Below are 20,311 nucleotides of genomic sequence, written 5' to 3' on the forward strand. Positions count from 1 at the left end.
TTTCCTTTCCTCTGGAAGTGTGCTAGTTTTACTGGTGTAAAGTACCATTTATGTAAAATTTTCCTTCTCATCTCTCTAATTCTTGTCTTCTTTATCTTATATATATTTTCTACTACTTCTTCCATCTCGTTTTCATTAATCTGTAATTCATTTTGCCAGTATCTTGTTAGGCCTTTAATCACTTCCTCTTCCACTTGTAGTAACATGCTATAAATCTTACTAGCCTGTCCTTTTGAATCATTAATCTTTTCTTTCAATATTTTCTCTAGACAGTTTTCTTCTCTCAAAAATGCTTCTTTAATCTCACTTTTATTCAAATATTTGCATATTGCATTAATCTGCAACCATTTTTGTTGGCCCAACCACCATTCGAAGCAAGTTCTATTAACTCTTCCATCTGTCTCATATAATTGTTCTATTCTCATTATGCCTTTATCATTTAATTCCTTTATAACTCTACCTAGGTTAACATCATTATTTATATTCAAAACATGCAACGTTGATAATTTTGAATTCCTATTTGCTAATTTCCCTTGTCATTTTGACCAAATATCTAGAGCTGCTTTCAAAGGATCGGCTAATCTATTGCTTTCTATTTTACTCCATTTTTTAAATAAAATATCTTTATTTTTAATATTGTTTTTTTTTTTAATATACTTTATTAATTTATACAAAAAGGAATAAAACGGGGAAAGGGGGATTGGAATACAGAAAAGAAAAGTGGGAGGGGAGTGGGATAAACAGTATTGTTATATCACAGCTTATATATATTATTGTATATACATTTCGGGTATTTGTCCATATGTAAATATTTCGTATTCAGAGTTCTTAATTAAGTATCTTATAGCTGTAATATTTGATAATCCAACAGTAATGTGGGAAGAGAAAGGATAGAAGGGGAGAAAAGGGAGAGAAAAAAAGAGAGAAAAGCGAAAGAAGAGAGAGATAGCAAGATGAGAGGTAGTACCTGCAAGCAAGCAGGCGTTTGGGTTGTGGCGACTTAGATGGATTATATTTATTGTTTTTGTTAGTAGAATTTAATCATAGATTGTAGTATTAGTAGATTTCTAATAGTTATCAAATGGATTGAACTCAGACAGGGATTGAGTTATTTTTTATCCGATTTTTGGTTATACATATCTTTATTTTGGTTCATATTAAACAATTTTGGTTATTTTTCGCTTTGTCATCTTTAGAGTTGGATCTGAACCATTTCTCCCAGGCCTTGTAGAACTCTGAATCATTTTTGTTCTGAATTTCCATTGTTAATTTTGTTAGTTCGGTACATTCCATAATTTTAGTAATGATGGTTAGATGTCGGAATGCCTTCGTTTTTCCAATGTTGTGCATATGTTAGTCTGGCGGCCGTTAGTATTTGGATGGTGAGGTATCTGTCTTCTTTACTTAATTTCTGTCTAAAAATGCCCAGGAGAAATAGAAACATAGAAACATAGAAACATAGTAGTCTGACGGCAGAAAAAGACCTCATGGTCCATCTAGTCTGCCCTTATACTATTTTCTGTATTTTATCTTAGGATGGATATATGTTTATCCCAGGCATGTTTAAATTCAGTTACTGTGGATTTATCTACCACATCTGCTGGAAGTTTGTTCCAAGGATCTACTACTCTTTCAGTAAAATAATATTTTCTCATGTTGCTTTTGATCTTTCCCCCAACTAACTTCAGATTGTGTCCCCTTGTTCTTGTGTTCACTTTCCTATTAAAAACACTTCCCTCCTGGACCTTATTTAACCCTTTAATATATTTAAATGTTTCGATCATGTCCCCCCTTTTCCTTCTGTCCTCCAGACTATACAGATTGAGTTCATTAAGTCTTTCCTGATACGTTTTATGCTTAAGACCTTCCACCATTCTTGTAGCCCGTCTTTGGACCCGTTCAATTTTGTCAATATCTTTTTGTAGGTGAGGTCTCCAGAACTGAACACAGTATTCCAAATGTGGTCTCACCAGCATTCTATATAGTGGGATCATAATCTCCCTCTTCCTGCTTGTTATACCTGTAGCTATGCAGCCAAGCATCCTACTTGCTTTCCCTACCGCCTGACTGCACTGTTCACCCATTTTGAGACTGTCAGAAATCACTACCCCTAAATCCTTTTCTTTTGAAGTATTTGCCAACACTGAACTGCCAATACAATACTCAGATTGAGGATTCCTTTTCCCCAAGTGCATTATTTTACATTTGGAAACATTAAACTGCAGTTTCCATTGCTTAGACCATTTATCTAGTAAAGCTAAATCATTTACCATATTACAGACGCCTCCAGGAATATCGACCCTATTGCACACTTTAGAGTCATCGGCAAATAGGCAAACCTTCCCTACCAAACCTTCCCCTATGTCACTCACAAATATATTAAAAAGAATAGGACCCAGAACAGACCCTTGTGGCACACCGCTTGTAACCTGACTCTGCTCAGAATACTCGCCATTAACAATAACTCTCTGATGTCTACGCTTCAGCCAGCTGCAAATCCATTGAACTATCCATGGATTAAGTCCAATCTTCACTAATTTATCTATCAGCTCTTTATGTGGAACCATATCAAAGGCTTTGCTGAAGTCCAGGTAGGCAATATCCACGGCACCACCTTCATCCAACACCTTTGTGACATAGTCAAAGAAATCAATGAGATTAGTCTGACATGATTTGCCTTCAGTAAAGCCATGCTGATTTGGGTCTAATAAGTTATTGTTTTTTAGGTGCTGATTTATCCTCTTTTTGAGTAGAGTCTCCATCATTTTAACTACAACTGATGTCAAGCTAACTGGCCTGTAGTTACCAGCTTCTTCTCTACTGCCCTTCTTGTGAATAGGCACAACACTGGCCATTCTCCAATCCTCAGGAACTTCTCCTGTTAACAAGGATTGGTTAAACAAATCAGTCAGGGGGGGTAGCAATGACAGATCTGAGTTCTTTAAGAACTCTGGGGTGGATGCCATCTGGACCCATTGCCTTATTTATCTTTAATCGTTCAAGTTCTTCTAAGACATCGGTTTCTAAGATCACTGGAGCTGAATCTGGTTTAATCTGGTTTAATCTGAATCTGGTTTAGCTCTGGTTTAATTATAATCTTTGTCAATATGACTTGGTCCATTATTCTTTTAATTTGTGTCCAAAATTTTTGGGCGTATGTACAGGTCCACCACATATGATAGTATGTTCCCTGATTTTTTTTTACATTTCCAGCAGAGAGAAGATACGTTTGGGTACATTTTAGAAAGCCTAGCTGGTGGAAGGTGCCATCTGTATATCATTTTGTAAAGATTTTCCTTGTAGGAAACCGCGAGTGTCATTTTATAATTGATTGTGTATATTTTTCCCCATTCCGTGAGTGTTATTATGCATCCAAAGTTTTGTGTCCATGCAATCATTGACCCTTTAACTTGTTCCTCTATAGTATCCTCTTTTAACAAGTAGGTGTATAGTTTAGAAATCATTTTTATATTGAATCCAAATATTATTAAATCGAGAGGATTTGTATTTTGAAATCCGAGTGTGCTTTTGTGATGTTTATATTTTGTGTTTATTTGTATGTATGTGAACCAGTCTATGAGTATTCCATTGTCTTGTAGTTGTTGTCTGGTGAGAATGTTATCATTAGTATCTAACAGATTAGAGTAGGTTATTATTTTTGGTACTGAATGAGGGGTCTGGTATATGAAAGATTCATTTGGGGATAGCCATTTTGGAATTGCTAGATAATAAGTTTTTTTTATCTGTTGCCATGTCGATATTAGTGTATTTCTAATATGATGATTTTTAAAGTATTTTGGAATTTCATTTGGTTCTACCATTAAGAATGTATGCCATCCTGATTGTAGGTTAAATCCTTCTAGGAAAAGCAATCTTGTATTTTGTAATGCTATCCAATCTTTAAGTTTAGTTAAAATAGTGGCTTGATAGTAAAGATAGAAGTTGGGGAAGCCAAAGCCTCCCCTTGATCTGTGATTTTGCAAATTTTTAAATTTTATTCTTGCCTTTTTTTTTTTGTCCAAATGAATTTCCTAATTATTTTGTGCAATTGTTAAAGAATGATTTGTTTAATTTAATTGGGGCTACCTGGAATAAATATAGGTATCTGGGGAGAATGTTTGATTTTATTGCACCAATCTTACCCATCAGTGATAATTTTAAATTTGTCCATCTATTTAAATCTTTTTGTATGTCCTGTGTGAGTTTGTCGTAATTATCTTTTTTCAGAGTATTGTTGTTCGCTGAGATCGTAATGCCCAAGTATTTGGTTTTTTTCACTATTTTTATATTAAGGGTTTGTTCCAGTATAGAGTTTTGTTCTATTGTCATGTTTTTGGTTATAATTTGAGTTTTATCAAGGTTAATTTTAAGACCAGTTATTTCCCCAAATCTATGGATTTCACTCATTAGAATGTGGGCTGATTTAAGGGGGTCTTGAATTGTAAGTACTATATCGTCTGCGAACGCTTGAATTTTGAAGTGTTCCTTTTTTATTTTAAGTCCATTTATTTTTTCATTGTTTCTTATATTTTTTTAAAATGTTTCAATAGCTAATATAAAAATTAAAGGTGCTAAAGGGCATCCCTGGCATACTCCTCTTATTGTTATTTCTTCTGTGGTGGCTTTGCTGAAAAGTATTTTTGCTGTTTGTTGGGAGTAAATAGATTTTATTAAGTTAGTAAAATTATCTCCAAATTTCATGTGTTCGATTTGTATTATAAAATATTCCCAATAAAGGGAGTCAAAGGCTTTTTTCAAGTCAATAAACATGAGTGCCACTGGTTTATCATGATTTTCGTTATAGTATTCTATGGTGTTAAGTACAGTTCAGGTAGTATTGCTTATATTTCTTTTTGGTAAAAATCCGTTTTGGTCCGGATGTATGATATTATTTAATATATTTTTGAAGCGTTCTGCAATTATAGATGAGAAGATTTTGTAGTCTGTGTTGAATCCTATGTAAATAGTTGGTTCCATGAAAAAACGCTGTCTGTGCTGAAACAGGAAGTCGCGCCTCATTGGCTCAGGCACTGACTGCTCTCTTTTGGCGGGAGCTGCAAATGTATAAAAGAGCGGCTGCTCTCCATGTTAAGCCAGACGTGTTCCCGCTGATTGTCACTTCCTTTTAAGAGCTGAATAAAGGAACCATCTTTACTTAAGCCTTTGTCTCTGGACTCTTCACTGGCGACGACGGACGGAAGAACCACGCGTGCAAGATGAACAACCTCCAAATCGGCCGGGCTCCTGAGTTCTTCGATCCGGAGAAATCCTCCTGGGACGCCTACATGGCCAAGTTCGAGATCTTCCTCGAAGCTGCCGGAATAAGGGACGCCGACGCCGAACGGAAGCGGGCAATTTTCCTGAATTACTGCAGCCCAGAGATATTCGATCTCACCCAGACTCTCACCGATCCGCTTCCAGCCAAATCCGTCGCTTGGGACGTCCTGCAAACCAAGCTCGCGAGCCATTTCAAGCCTACGAAACCAGCCGTCGTTTTCCGGCACCAGTTTTCAAGAATGGCCCAGCTAGAATCCGAATCCATTAACCAGTTCGCAATGCGTCTTCGAACGGTGCTTTCAAAATGTAAGTTTTAATAGCCCGGAAGCTCGCCTCACTGATGCCCTAATTTTCGGCATGAGAAATGCCATGGTCCGAAACAAGCTCCTCACCGAAGACGAACCGTCTCTCAAGGCAGTAATCAAGCTGGCACAAACCGCAGAGGTCGCTGACGCTGCTGCCAAAGAGCTGAAGGAGCATGACAAGCGGGAAGTCATTGCCAAGATCGACTCCACGGGTTCCCACACAGAGGCCCCAGACGACCTCAGCCCACCAGCCCTCAACGAGGACAGCTGTTTTCTGCTGCAACAGGACCAGCCGAGACAACCCAGATACCCTCGCCCCGTCGCCCCCTGCTCCGGCTGCCGAGGAAACCATCCGCACCAACGCTGCCCTTTCCAGGACGCCATTTGCCACCGCTGCAACCAACGCGGCCATATCGCCGAAGCCTGCAGAGCACCTTTGCCTGAGGAATCTTTTTCCACTCCTCGTCCTCCTCGTTTCCAGACCCAAACACCTCAACCGCGCGAAAACCGGTTTCCTCGGTTTTCCGGCCGCAAGAACTACTCAACCACTAACCGCGACTACTCAAGAGGTAACAATCAATTTTCTGTAAATAGCACGGCAACAAAAAATGGGGGCAAGATTGTAATCTCACTGCTCCTAAACAACAAGCCATGCACTATGGAACTTGACACGGGGTCTAAATACACCATTATGCCATGGGAAAAGCTTATAATGTACATGCCTAGCCTCTCAAAGTCTGACCTTTTACAAACTTCATTGGTAATTAGAGATTTTCAAGGGGGGATAATACCTGTTCTAGGCCAAGTGAATGTACCTATTATGTTTAAAACTGTTAAATGTACCCTTCCTATGGTTGTTGTTGCAGGGGCTAGACACTCTCTCCTGGGTTTGGCTTGGATGGAACCATTGGGAATTGAAATTTCTGGTATTTGTACTGTTAACTCTGATAGCATTCCAAATTTCTTACAGGAATTCCCAGAGGTGTTTAGCCCCACCTTGGGATCGTATAAAGGGCCCCCTATCTACTTTTCGATTGACCCCAAGGTTCCTCCTGTCCGGCTCAAACCACGCAGGGTACCCCTCACGCTCCTTCCCAAGCTTGACCTACAGCTAGATAAGCTCATAAGCCAGGGCATTTTAGTTCCTGTAGAGCAGGGGCCTTGGGAAACACCCATAGTTACGCCTCTTAAACCGGATGGCTCTTTGAGGGTTTGCGCTGACTATAAGTCAACGCTCAACAAAGCCCTCCAACATCACCCTTACCCCATTCCAGTGGTACAACAGCTCCTTCACTCCCTGGGGGAAGGGAAAGTGTTCGCAAAAATCGATTTAGCCCAAGCTTACCAGCAACTCGATGTCGATGAACCGACAGCACTCGCACAAACAATTGTCACCCACAGGGGTGCGTTTAAATGTACCAGATTACAATTTGGAGTAAGCATAGCCCTCGGGATTTTTCAAAGCATAATGGAACGTTTGTTGTCAGGAATTAAAGGGACCATTCCCTATTTTGATGACATTTTAATTTCAGGAGAAAACCAATCTCAACTCAACAAAAGAATAAGAGAGGTATTACATAGACTACAAGATAAAGGGCTAAGGATCAAACCTGACAAATGTGTGCGGGGAACCAGCAGTGTGGAATTCTTAGGATATAGAATCGATGGGGAAGGCATCCACCCCACTACTGAAAAATTAAAAGCCATTAGGGAAGCCCCAGAGCCACAGAATAAAACAGAATTGCAGGCATTCTTAGGCCTTCTAAACTTTTACTCTGTTTTTTTAAAACAGAAGGCAACAGCAGCAGAGCCTCTACACCGGCTGCTTCAGAAAGGAACCCTTTGGACATGGGGGAGAACTGAGCACGAAGCCTTTTTACAAATAAAGCAGTTGTTAACTTCCACTAGTGTAGTAGTCCAGTATAGCACTTTGCTACCCGTCAGGCTTATGTGCGATGCATCGCCATATGGCGTGGGAGGGGTCTTGGCACATGTTTTGCCGAATAATACAGAGGCCCCAATTGCTTTCTTTTCCAGAACAATGACCAATACTGAGAGAAATTACAGCCAACTAGATAAGGAGGCTCTAGCGCTAGTGGCTGGGGTGAAGAAGTTTCATAACTATCTTTTTGGCAGGAGTTTTGAATTGGTTACCAACCACAAGCCTTTACTAGGCCTCCTAGCCCCTAACAAACCAACTCCCCCATTTATGTCTCCAAGACTAATTAGGTGGGCCTTGTTTCTCTCAGGGTACCAGTACGAGCTCATTCACAAAGGGGGTAAAACCATCAACCACGCAGATGGTCTTAGTAGGTGCCCAATGGCAGAGTTAGTAGAGGACCCTGCCCCATCTGCTGATGTTTTAATGATAGAACTCGAAGATAACCCACTAACAACAGCAAGGGAGGTGGCTGTGCACACGCAGCAAGACCCAATTTTGAAAAAGGTGGTAAACTGTGTACTCAAGGGGTGGCAAAATGACTCTGTAGAAACAAACTTAAGTGATTTTAAAACCAAAAGATTGGAATTGTCATATGTTAAAGGTTGCCTGTTGTGGGGTGATAGAGTAATCATTCCTGAAAGTCTAAAGACCAAAGTACTCACCATGCTACATGTGGGCCACCCTGGTATTGTCAGGATGAAGGGTCTATCTAGGGGGCACTTATAGTGGCCAGGTCTGGATACTGATATTGAAAAGTGGGTAGCCAAGTGTGATCCATGCCAAGAGTCTCGGCCAAATCCTCCCAAAACAACTCCAGCTGAGTGGGAGCAACCTGCAGGGCCTTGGTCCAGGGTCCATATTGATTTTGCAGGGCCAGTGGGGTCACAATATTTCTTAATAGTGGTAGATGCATTTTCCAAGTGGGTTGAAATAATTGCAATGAATAATATAACCACTAGTGCTACAATTAAGGTTCTGTGCCATTTGTTTGCCACCCATGGCTGTCCTGACATCTTAGTGTCAGACAATGGGCCCCAATTGACAGCCAGGCAATTTGAATTGTTTTTAGATAACTTGGGGATCAGACATGCTCTCATCTCGCCTTACTCGGCCTGGGCTAACGGGTTGGCAGAACGGTACGTTCGGGTTGCAAAAGAAGCATTGCGCAGGTCAGGCCCTGGAGATGTACAACAGCATCTGGACCAATTTCTGTTAACGCAACATATCACACCAAATTCCCACACACATATAAGTCCTGCTGAAATACTAATGGGAAGGAAACTTAGATCCCCACTGGATAGATTACACCCAAGGTATTGTACTCATAATCCTATGTATGTAAATCCTGAAAGACAATTGTACTTGGGTCAAAGTATTTTTGCAAAGAATTTTGATGGGGGTTTGAATTGGATGAAGGGAACAATTGTACAACAAACTGCTCCTAAAACATATATTGTAAAATTGGAAGATGGTCGAATGTGGAAGCGGCACATTGACCATGTACGAAAGCGCATTGAAACCTCCCCTGAGCAAACCGCAAAAACAGACTCTTCCCCTCTAATGGACTGTAACGCGCAACCCGCTTTAATGGACATTCAAATGGACTTACCGAGCCAGGAAAGGTCCTCCAGCGACGCCGAGCCATCTTCGTCCTCAGAGGTCGGTGTTGTGCCTGCCCACTCGACTCAGTGGGCCAAAGCCCAAACTCGGCCCCAGCCGCACTGGGGAGGTACAGGCGAACCGACCTCCACCGTTGGAAGCGAGGACTCTAATGATCTGCGCAGGTCGGAGAGAACCCTGCGTAGACCGAGCAGATTGGAGGATTTCGTCACATGGCTTACTTGATTTATGTATTCTTGACTAAGGAGGGAGGGGTGTTGAATCCTATGTAAATAGTTGGTTCCATGAAAAAACGCTGTCTGTGCTGAAACAGGAAGTCACGCCTGATTGGCTCAGGCGCTGACTGCTTTCTTTTGGCGGGAGCCGCAAATGTATAAAAGAGCGGCTGCTCTCCAGGTTAAGCCAGACGTGTTCCCGCTGATTGTCACTTCCTTTTAAGAGCTGAATAAAGGAACCATCTTTACTTAAGCCTTTGTCTCTGGACTCTTCAGTCTGTGTTTAGTAATGAAATTGGCCGGTAGTTTTCTAAGTGTTTTTTGTCTTTGTTTTCCTTTGGTATGATGGTAATGTAAGCTTCGGACCATGTTTTCGGAAGTTTGCCTTGTTGTAGTGCCTGATTATATAAATTTAGCATTATTGGTTCTAGTATGTCCTGGTGATGCTTATAGAATTCTGAAGGAATACCGTCAGGTCCTGGTGTTTTGTTATTGTGTTGTTTTGCAATAGCCAATTTAATTTCTGTAAAAGTGATATTTCTATTTAGCTTTTTTCTTTGTTCTTCTGTTATCTGAAATGTTTCGTTTAGAGCTAAGTATTTTTTTAATTGCAGAATTATCCGGTTTGTCTGAATTGTATAGGTCTTGATAATATTGCTGTATTATGTTTTTCTTTTCCTCTGTGTTTGTTTTCAGTAAGCCTGAATTATCATAAAGGGATTCTATAGTTTTGTCAGCTTTTTGTTGCGCCAGTTTAAAGGCCAACCATCGACCAGGTTTATTAGCCGATTCGAAATTTAGTTGCTTTAGGGTTTTATATTTGGCAGTGAGTTGTTGTTGAGTTTCTAGATTTATTTCATGTTTTATGGTTTTGATTTTAATTAGTATTGCTGGGTCATCTGGATGTTGCTGTAATGTTGTTTCTGCTTCCTGTAGTTTTATGTTAAGGCTGTTAAGTTTCTCTTTTTTTTGTTTGTTAGTGTAGGCTGAGTAGGATATACAGTGATCCCCCGATTATCGCGAGGGTTCCGTTCCAAGACCCCTCGCAATAATCGATTTTTCGGGATGTAGTGGTGCGGAAGTAAAAACACCATCTGTGCATGCGCGCCCCTTTTTCCATGGCCGCGCATGCGCAGATGGTGTTTTTACTTCCGCACCTGGGAAGACCCAGCAGCTGAGGAGCCGCCTGCCTGCCCGCTTGTCCGCCGCTTTTCAGCTTGTCCGCCGCTTGTCCGCCGCTTGTCCGCTTGTCCGGCGCTTTTCAGCTTGTTTGCCGCTTTTCCGCTTGTCCGGACGCTGCTTTTCTTGTCCGTCTGCCACTTTTCTGCCACTTGTCCGGCCGCCGCTTGTCCGCCGCTTGTCCGGCCGCCGCTTGTCCGCTGCTTTTCCGCTTGTCCGGCCGCCGCTTTTCTTGTCCGGCCACCGCTTGTCCGCCGCTTGTCTGGCCGCCGCTTGTCCGCCGCTCTGGGAGTTGAAGACCCAGGGAAGGTTCCTTCGGCCGCCCAGCAGCTGATCTGCTCGGCAGCGCAGTAGCAGCGAGGAGCCGAAGATGGGGTTTCCCCGTTGCCCACGCAAAGGGGAAACCCCATCTTCAGCTCCTCGCTGCTACTGCGCTGCCGAGCAGATCAGCTGCTGGGCGGCCGAAGGAACCTTCCCTGGGTGCCGCCCGCTGCTCGAGAGCAAGAGGGGGAGAGATAGAGAAAGAGAGAGAAGGAAAGAAAGAGATGAGAGAGGGAGGAAGAGAGTGTGAGAGAGGAAGAAGCAAGATAGAGAAAGAGAGAGAGAAAGAAAGATGAGAAAGGAAGGGATGACGTCATTGGGTGAAAAAATCGCGATATAGCATTTCGCAAAGATCGAGATCGCGAAACTCGGGGGATCACTGTATATATTCCACGTATATAGGCTTTCATTGCATCCCAAACTACCTGTAAAGTTGTATCTCCTTCGCAGTTGGTCATTATAAAAGGTGGTAATTCTTTTTCTATTTTGGTTTTAAAATGTTCTTCATTTATGGTGGAATAGTTCATAGTCCATCTTTTGTATGTTATAGAGTCTTGGTTATTGAGAGTTAAGAGTATGGGGTTATGGTCGGCCCATGTGGCAGGTAAGATTTTTATTTCTCTTGTTTGATTTATAATATAAGAATTGGACCAAGCCATATCTATGCGGGACCAGGATTTGTGTGGGTATGAGAAAAAAGTGTATTGTGTATTTTCCGGGTGGTGTGTTCTCCATATATCTTTAAGGGCAAATTCGTATGTTAGGTGATCAAATGTAGATGGGAGGATTTTTCGAGAACAGTGGTGTTTGCTACTCTTATGGTCTTTGGTTTTTGTTGTGTATCGCGTTGAAATCACCTATTATAATAAAATTTGTTAAATTTAATTCTAGAATTTTTTTATGTAGTTGTGTCTAAAATGCTAATTGATTAATAGTGGGTGCATATATTCCTATTATTGTTAATTGTTCGTTTTTTATCGTTATTTGTACCATTAAAATTTGGCCATCAGGTTCTTCATATATAAGTTTTGCTTTATATTGACTTTTGACATATATTGCTATTCCTCTCCTTTTAACTAATGCTGATGAGGTGAAAAGTTCGCCAAGACCTGGGAGTAATAAGGTCATGATGTCTTTTTTTACGATATGTGTTTCTTGTAGACATGTAATGTGGAAATTATGGCTTAGGAGTTTGTGGAAAAAATTTTCTCTTTTTCTGACTGAATTAAATCCATTAATATTCGTTGAGAATATGGTAATGTCGTCTTTTTGTGTTGTAGTATCTAATTTTCTGCCATTTTTATTTTTTGGCTTTGGCTTTTGCCCTTGTGATCGGTCCTTGTCTGTCATGTTTGTTTTGTAGTTTTTGTGGGTCATTTCCCTCAGTCTGTATTGTTTCTGGCTCTTTTTCTTGGATGATGTCTTCTAAACTTGATTCTTCGGTGTTTGTTGTATCTTTATCTTCTATTTCTTTTGAAAATCTTTCTTCGAGGGGTTTTAATAATTCTTCATAAAATTCCTTTGCATTTTCTGGTGTCGTTATTTTGTATTTTTTGTCCAGTAGAGTTATGAGTATCCCTTCTGGTATCAGCCATTTAAACATAATTTTATTTTTGTTTAGTTTGGATGTTAGGAATTGGTAGGGTTTGCGTTTATCTCGTACTCGTTTGGGAATCTGCCTTAGTACTGTTATTTCTTTTCCTCCATGTGAAATTACATTTTCTTTTGATGTTCTATATATTTCATCTCATATATTTCTCTTTATGAATCTTATATGTATTTCACAAGGTAGTCTATGTCTGCGTGCAAACGAGGTAGAGACTCGATATATTTCGTCAATTTGTTCTAACATTTCCTGTTTTGTTTTCCCAGTAATTTTTGAAAGGATTTCGGACATGGTTTGTGGAAGATCTTGGTCATCTGTTTCTTTGATGTTTTGAAATCGCAAGAAGGCAGATCTTTCCATTTCTAAGTTCATCACCGCCTCTTCTAAATTCTTGTTTATGTATTCTACTCTGGCCTCTGTAAATTGCAGCCGTGTTTCTGTTTGTTCATTTTTTTCTTCTATTGTTTGAATTTTTTGACCATTAGTGGTTACTATTTCTTGTACCATTTCCATTTTGTTGTCTAGTTTTCTGACGTGTTCGTCTAGGCTGCCAATGGTGTCTTGCATTTTTTAAATATCTTCTCACATTATTCCCAAGCTTCCATACATTGATTTGTGGTTGCGATCGATGGATTCTTGCATCTTTGTCATCATTTCGTAGAGTGAGGCCATTGTAATATTCTGGGGTGGTTGTGAGGCTTGAGGTGGTGTTGCTTTGTCTGTAGGAGTTGCCTCTGGTGGACGTTGAGCAGATGATGTGGCCAATTGTGTGGTATTCTTTTTCCATGCTTTCGTTATTGTTGTTTGGTTTGTTGTAGACATCTTCAGGTTTATTGTTCGATATTTCACGTTAGATTTTTGGGGTGGTATTCAATTCAATTCTTGGGTTAATAGAGTTATTTAATTAGGTATAGGGAATAGAATGGTATTAGTATCTTTAAGCGTATATTAGTATGTTAATTGATTAATTTTATTTAGTTTTATTTGAAAGTTAAAGATTATTAATAAGTTAGTAAGAAACGTAAGATTTTAATGTATAGGATAGAAGTAAGGTGTATGTAGAACAGGAGAATAAGGCATTCAGTTTTATCAATCAATTTTGTCTATAATATATATAAGAAAACACAGTAGATTATGTTATTAAGTAGGTAGAGTTTTATCTATAATATATTAAATATAAAAAGGAAACACAGTATTCTATATTATAAATTCAGTACAATTTTGTCTATAATGTATATAGGTTATGTTATACAATCAATTAGGAGAGGTTTTTATATTTTGTTAATTGGTTTTAATCTATGGAAGATCTACTATAAATATCTATATAAAATCAATTATAAATATTTCAATACAATTATTTTGATTTCCAATTAATGTTAATATTTACAAAATAACTTATCTAATACAGATTCAAACAATTCATTAGTTAATGTTATATATAAAGAGTAGAAAGGAGAGTAAGTATAAAATAGTCGGTTTGGAAAAGGAGTAGATTTAGAAAGGGAAAAGAAAGTGGGGAGAGTATATATATTTTATATAAAAAGAAAATAACAATCTAGTTGACAATTAGTTATATCAGAAATATTATGTGTAATAAGGTTTTTTTTCCAGTTAATTAAATATATAAAGTATGCAAAGAGGAAATATATATTACTACTACATTTCTAAATCTTTTACTATTAATCTAAATATTAATCTAAATTATTTAAGTACAAAAGTACAAAAAAAGAAAGAAAAAAGAGAAGAGATATTAAGTAAATACAATTATTAGTTTAAGTAAGAGTAAGCTATTATTATAATTGCTTATAAAATTAATTTAATAAACAGTTAATTAATTTAATAATCAGTTAATGAGGCCATTTTCTTATCTTTTTCAACGAAGTATCTTCAGTATGTTTGGATAGGAAGTTTAAAACGTTTCAAAGATATTCCACAAAAATGTTCCACTGGTATTCAAGTAGCTTTTTTAGTGTAGAAAATGAGATAGTTTATTAAATCAGTTTATTTCAGTTTATCAATCTGTCTGGTATCCTCCGTCAATCAGTCATAGAAACATAGAAACATACAAACATAGAAACATAGAAGACTGATGGCAGAAAAAGACCTCATGGTCCATCTAGTCTGCCCTTATATTATTTCCTGTATTTTATCTTACAATGGATATATGTTTATCCCAGGCATGTTTAAATTCGGTTACCGTGGATTTACCAACCACGTCTGCTGGAAGTTTGTTTCAAGGATCTACTACTCTTTCAGTAAAAAAAATATTTTCTCATGTTGCCTTTGATCTTTCCCCCAACTAAGTTCAGATTGTGTCCCCTTGTTCTTGTGTTCACTTTCCTATTAAAAACACTTCCCTCCTGAACCCTATTTAACCCTTTAACATATTTAAATGTTTTGATCATGTCCCCCCTTTTCCTTCTGTCTTCCAGACTATACAGATTGAGTTCATTTAGTCTTGCCCGATACGTTTTATACTTAAGACCTTCCACCATTCTTGTAGCCCGTCTTTGGACCGGTTCAATTTTGTCAATATCTTTTTGTAGGTGAGGTCTCCAGAACTGAACACAGTACTCCAAATGTGGTCTCACCAGCGCTCTGTATAAGGGGATCACAATCTTCCTCTTCCTGCTTGTTATACCTCTAGCTATGCAGCCAAGCATCCTACTTGCCTTTCCTACCGCCTGGCCACACTGCTCACCCATTTTGAGACTGTCAGAAATCACTACCCCTAAATCCTTCTCTTCTCAACTGCCAATGCAATACTCAGATTGAGGATTCCTTTTCCCCAAGTGCATTATTTTACATTTGGAAACATTAAACTGCAGTTTCCATTGCTTTGACCATTTATCTAGTAAAGCTAAATCATTTACCATATTACTGACCCCTCCAGGAATATCAACCCTATTGCACACTTTAGAGTCATCGGCAAATAGGCAAACCTTCCCTACCAGACCTTCCCCTATGTCACTCACAAACATATTAAAAAGAATAGGACCCAGAACAGACCCTTGTGGCACACCGCTTGTAACCTGTCTCTGCTCAGAATACTCGCCATTAACAATAACTCTCTGATGTCTATGCCTCAGCCAGCTTGAAATCCACTGAACTATCCAGGGATTAAGTCCAATCTTCACTAATTTATCCATCAGCTCTTTATGTGGAACCGTATCAAAGGCTTTGCTGAAGTCCAGATAGGCAATATCCACGGCACTACCTTGATCCAACACCTTTGTGACATAGTCAAAGAAATCAATGAGATTAGTCTGACATGATTTGCCTTCAGTAAAGCCATGCTGATTTGGGTCCAATAAGTTATTGTTTTTTAGGTGCTGATTTATCCTCTTTTTGAGTAGAGTCTCCATCATTTTAACTACAACTGATGTCAAGCTAACTGGCCTGTAGTTACCAGCTTCTTCTCTACTGCGCTTCTTGTCCATCAATTAATTAATCAGTCTATCAGTCCATCTAATAATCAAATAGTCTCTAGTCTGTAGTTGTTATGAGTGGTAGTTATAGCTGGTACAGTTCAAGTAGGCACAAAGTTAATATAATCCAAATAGGCTCGAAGAGGGGAAAGGGTAAAGATCCAATTGTGGTTAGGAATCCAAATATTTTAGTAGTTGTCTCTTTGAAAACAAAATAGTTAGAGCAAAGTCTGGGTTGAAATGTGGAGGTAGAGAAGAAAATAAAAAAATTAAAAAGTCAGTGGGGCAGTCAGATAAAGGGCAAGTCAAAAGAACATGGAGACATAAAGGAAGAGGATTTTAATAAAGTATATTTATTTATTTATTTATTTATTTTGTCCAATACACAATGAGGGTTTTAGTGAGTATACAGTATATCAATATACACATAGTAAAATACATGATGATGGTTAGAGGAGATACTCATAGTAAAATATATCTAAGAAAGAATAGAAAAGAAGATATAGGAATAGAATATATAGGAATAGAATATATAGAATATATAGAATATAGTAACAGAATATATATATATATATACACACACGTACGCATATATATATACACACATACACACACATATATATATACATATACACACACACACACACACACACACACACACACACACACACACACACACACATATATATATATATATATATATATATATATATATATATATATATATATTTCTTATGTCGGATCACCCTGGTATATTTTTAAGGAACGTCACAGCTGCTTTTTTTGCCTCTAGGCCCAGCCCAGGGCCACTGCAAGGCAGTAATATATTTATAGCCGACAAACTATATTTTGTATGTGTTAAATGTTTTTAGCTGGAATTTTAAAATTAAGGGAGACTAGTATAGATCCATTTCGGCCTTATTAGGCCTCATCAGCTAGCCACACCCTTTCTTTACTGGGATTCGATCTGGGAAGCTTCTGCATTGTAAGGCATATATATATATATATATATATATATATATATATATTTGTTTTCGTAAATTTTCACGGGTATATGTATGTAGATTGTTCTGAGTTCGGGTTTTGCCCTGTGTAATGTTTTGCATGTCTATGCGACGTTTCGGTGAAATCACATTCACCATCATCAGGCTGGAGTTCCAATCTTTGTGTTTTTGCAAATGAATATTAGCAACTGACATTTCTTCTTAGCATGTAGTGTGGGGGTGGAGATTTGCTTTGAATGTAGCAAATAGATTGGGTGACTATGCTTCCGTGATCTGATTGGTTGGTGTAATCATGGTTATAGAAGGAATGGCATGAAGATTATGAAGTGTTTTGTTTAAGTCTGATTTCCAAATATAAAATTCTAAAATCATAATAATTAAAGGATTGATCTGTTGATTATAATGAGGTGTTTATTTTGTTTAAGGCTGGTTTCCAAATCTCTGGCAGGCGCGAGGTATCATCCCTTTTATTTAAACAAAAAGATCTTTTTTCAATTTCAATAGCTTCTAGAGAGATTCTTTTATATAAATTCTCTGTTTTGTGGAGTAATTTAGTTTTTTCAAAGTCAATTTCGTGCCCTGTTTTTTTAATGTGCTGGACAAGGGAGGAGGTCTTCTCCTGTTTCTTGACTGCATTCATATGTTCTGCCATGCGCTGGCTCACTCTTCGGTTAGTTTGTCCAATGTATGTGGCTGCACATGTTTTGCAAGGGATTTCATAGATACCTTGGTATTCTAATTGGATTTTATCTTTGGGGCTCCTTAGGATATTAGATATTTTTTGGTTAGTGCAAAATGAGGTTTTGATGTTATGTTTTTGTAGAATTTTACTAATTTTATCCGTGGTGCCTTTGATGTAAGGAAGGATGGTGGTGCCATTGTCCTGTTCTTGATCTTGTTTTTTGGGGGGTGTCTCTTTATTGATTAGGTTTGTTATTGTTTTCTCTTTGAATCCATTAGAAATTAGTACATCTTTGAGTTTGTTCAATTCAGTTTTTAAGTGCTCATGGTCAGCTAAGCGTTTGGTTCTGGTGATGAGAGTTTTGGCCACTGAGGTGATTTGTGCGGGGTGGTGGTGTGAGTGTGCATTTAGATAACGGTTGGTATGGGTTTTCTTTTGGTAGATAGTATGTCCTAGGCTGCCATTGGGTTTTTTATAGACCAGTACATCTAGAAAGGGAAGTTGATCATTGATTTCTGTTTCCATAGTAAACTGTATTTTGGGGTGTAGGCTGTTGAGATGAGTGAGGAAATTGTCTAGTTTTTCTTTACCATGTGGCCAAATTACAAAGGTATCATCAACATATCTCAGCCAAAGTTTGGGTTTGTATTTGGCTTGCTCTAAAGCATTATTTTCGAAATATTCCATATAGAGGTTGGCTATGACAGGTGATAGAGGTGATCCCATGGGGGCTCCCTCTATTTGTTTATATCTTTGTTCATTATAGATGAAGTATGTATTGGTCAGGCAGTGGTTGGTAAATCATCCCCAGAGAAAAATCTTCCATATGTCCAAAACTCTATGGCCTTCCAAAAATACACAAAGAAGGAATACCTCTCAGGCCAATAGTCAGTTCTATAGGCTCCCCTCTACAAAACCTTGCCAAATTTTTAGCCAAATACCTTCAACCATATACAGAAACTATTACCTCATATGTTCAAAATTCATCCCACTTTATACAAATAATTAAAAAACAAAACCTACAACCCGATGACCTACTTGTAAGTTTCGATGTCGTGTCCCTGTTCACACAAATACCTATTACAGAAGCCTTGACAGCTATCCAAGACAAACACAAACCCCCCAAATATATCCTAGACCTTACCAACCACTGCCTGACCAATACATACTTCATCTATAATGAACAAAGATATAAACAAATAGAGGGAGCCCCCATGGGATCACCTCTATCACCTGTCATAGCCAACCTCTATATGGAATATTTCGAAAATAATGCTTTAGAGCAAGCCAAATACAAACCCAAACTTTGGCTGAGATATGTTGATGATACCTTTGTAATTTGGCCACATGGTAAAGAAAAACTAGACAATTTCCTCACTCATCTCAACAGCCTACACCCCAAAATACAGTTTACTATGGAAACAGAAATCAATGATCAACTTCCCTTTCTAGATGTACTGGTCTATAAAAAACCCAATGGCAGCCTAGGACATACTATCTACCAAAAGAAAACCCATACCAACCGTTATCTAAATGCACACTCACACCACCACCCCGCACAAATCACCTCAGTGGCCAAAACTCTCATCACCAGAACCAAACGCTTAGCTGACCATGAGCACTTAAAAACTGAATTGAACAAACTCAAAGATGTACTAATTTCTAATGGATTCAAAGAGAAAACAATAACAAACCTAATCAATAAAGAGACACCCCCCAAAAAACAAGATCAAGAACAGGACAATGGCACCACCATCCTTCCTTACATCAAAGGCACCACGGATAAAATTAGTAAAATTCTACAAAAACATAACATCAAAACCTCATTTTGCACTAACCAAAAAATATCTAATATCCTAAGGAGCCCCAAAGATAAAATCCAATTAGAATACCAAGGTATCTATGAAATCCCTTGCAAAACATGTGCAGCCACATACATTGGACAAACTAATCGAAGAGTGAGCCAGCGCATGGCAGAACATATGAATGCAGTCAAGAAACAGGAGAAGACCTCCTCCCTTGTCCAGCACATTAAAAAAACAGGGCACGAAATTGACTTTGAAAAAACTAAATTACTCCACAAAACAGAGAATTTATATAAAAGAATCTCTCTAGAAGCTATTGAAATTGAAAAAAGATCTTTTTGTTTAAATAAAAGGGATGATACCTCGCGCCTGCCAGAGATTTGGAAACCAGCCTTAAACAAAATAAACACCTCATTATAATCAACAGATCAATCCTTTAATTATTATGATTTTAGAATTTTATATTTGGAAATCAGACTTAAACAAAACACTTCATAATCTTCATGCCATTCCTTCTATAACCATGATTACACCAACCAATCAGATCACGGAAGCATAGTCACCCAATCTATTTGCTACATTCAAAGCAAATCTCCACCCCCACACTACATGCTAAGAAGAAATGTCAGTTGCTAATATTCATTTGCAAAAACACAAAGATTGGAACTCCAGCCTGATGATGGTGAATGTGATTTCACCGAAACGTCGCATAGACATGCAAAACATTACACACACACACATATATATATATATATATATATATATATATATATATATATATATATATATATATATATATATATATGTTAAATGTTTTTAGCTGGAATTTTAAAAATCAGGGAGACTAGGATGGTCCCATTTCGGCCTTGTTCTGGCCTCATCAGCTAGCCACACCCTTTCCTTACTGGGATTCGATCTGGTGAACTC

Source organism: Erythrolamprus reginae, chromosome 2 (assembly GCF_031021105.1).
Source record: "Erythrolamprus reginae isolate rEryReg1 chromosome 2, rEryReg1.hap1, whole genome shotgun sequence".
NCBI classification, from domain to species: Eukaryota; Metazoa; Chordata; class Lepidosauria; order Squamata; family Dipsadidae; genus Erythrolamprus; species Erythrolamprus reginae.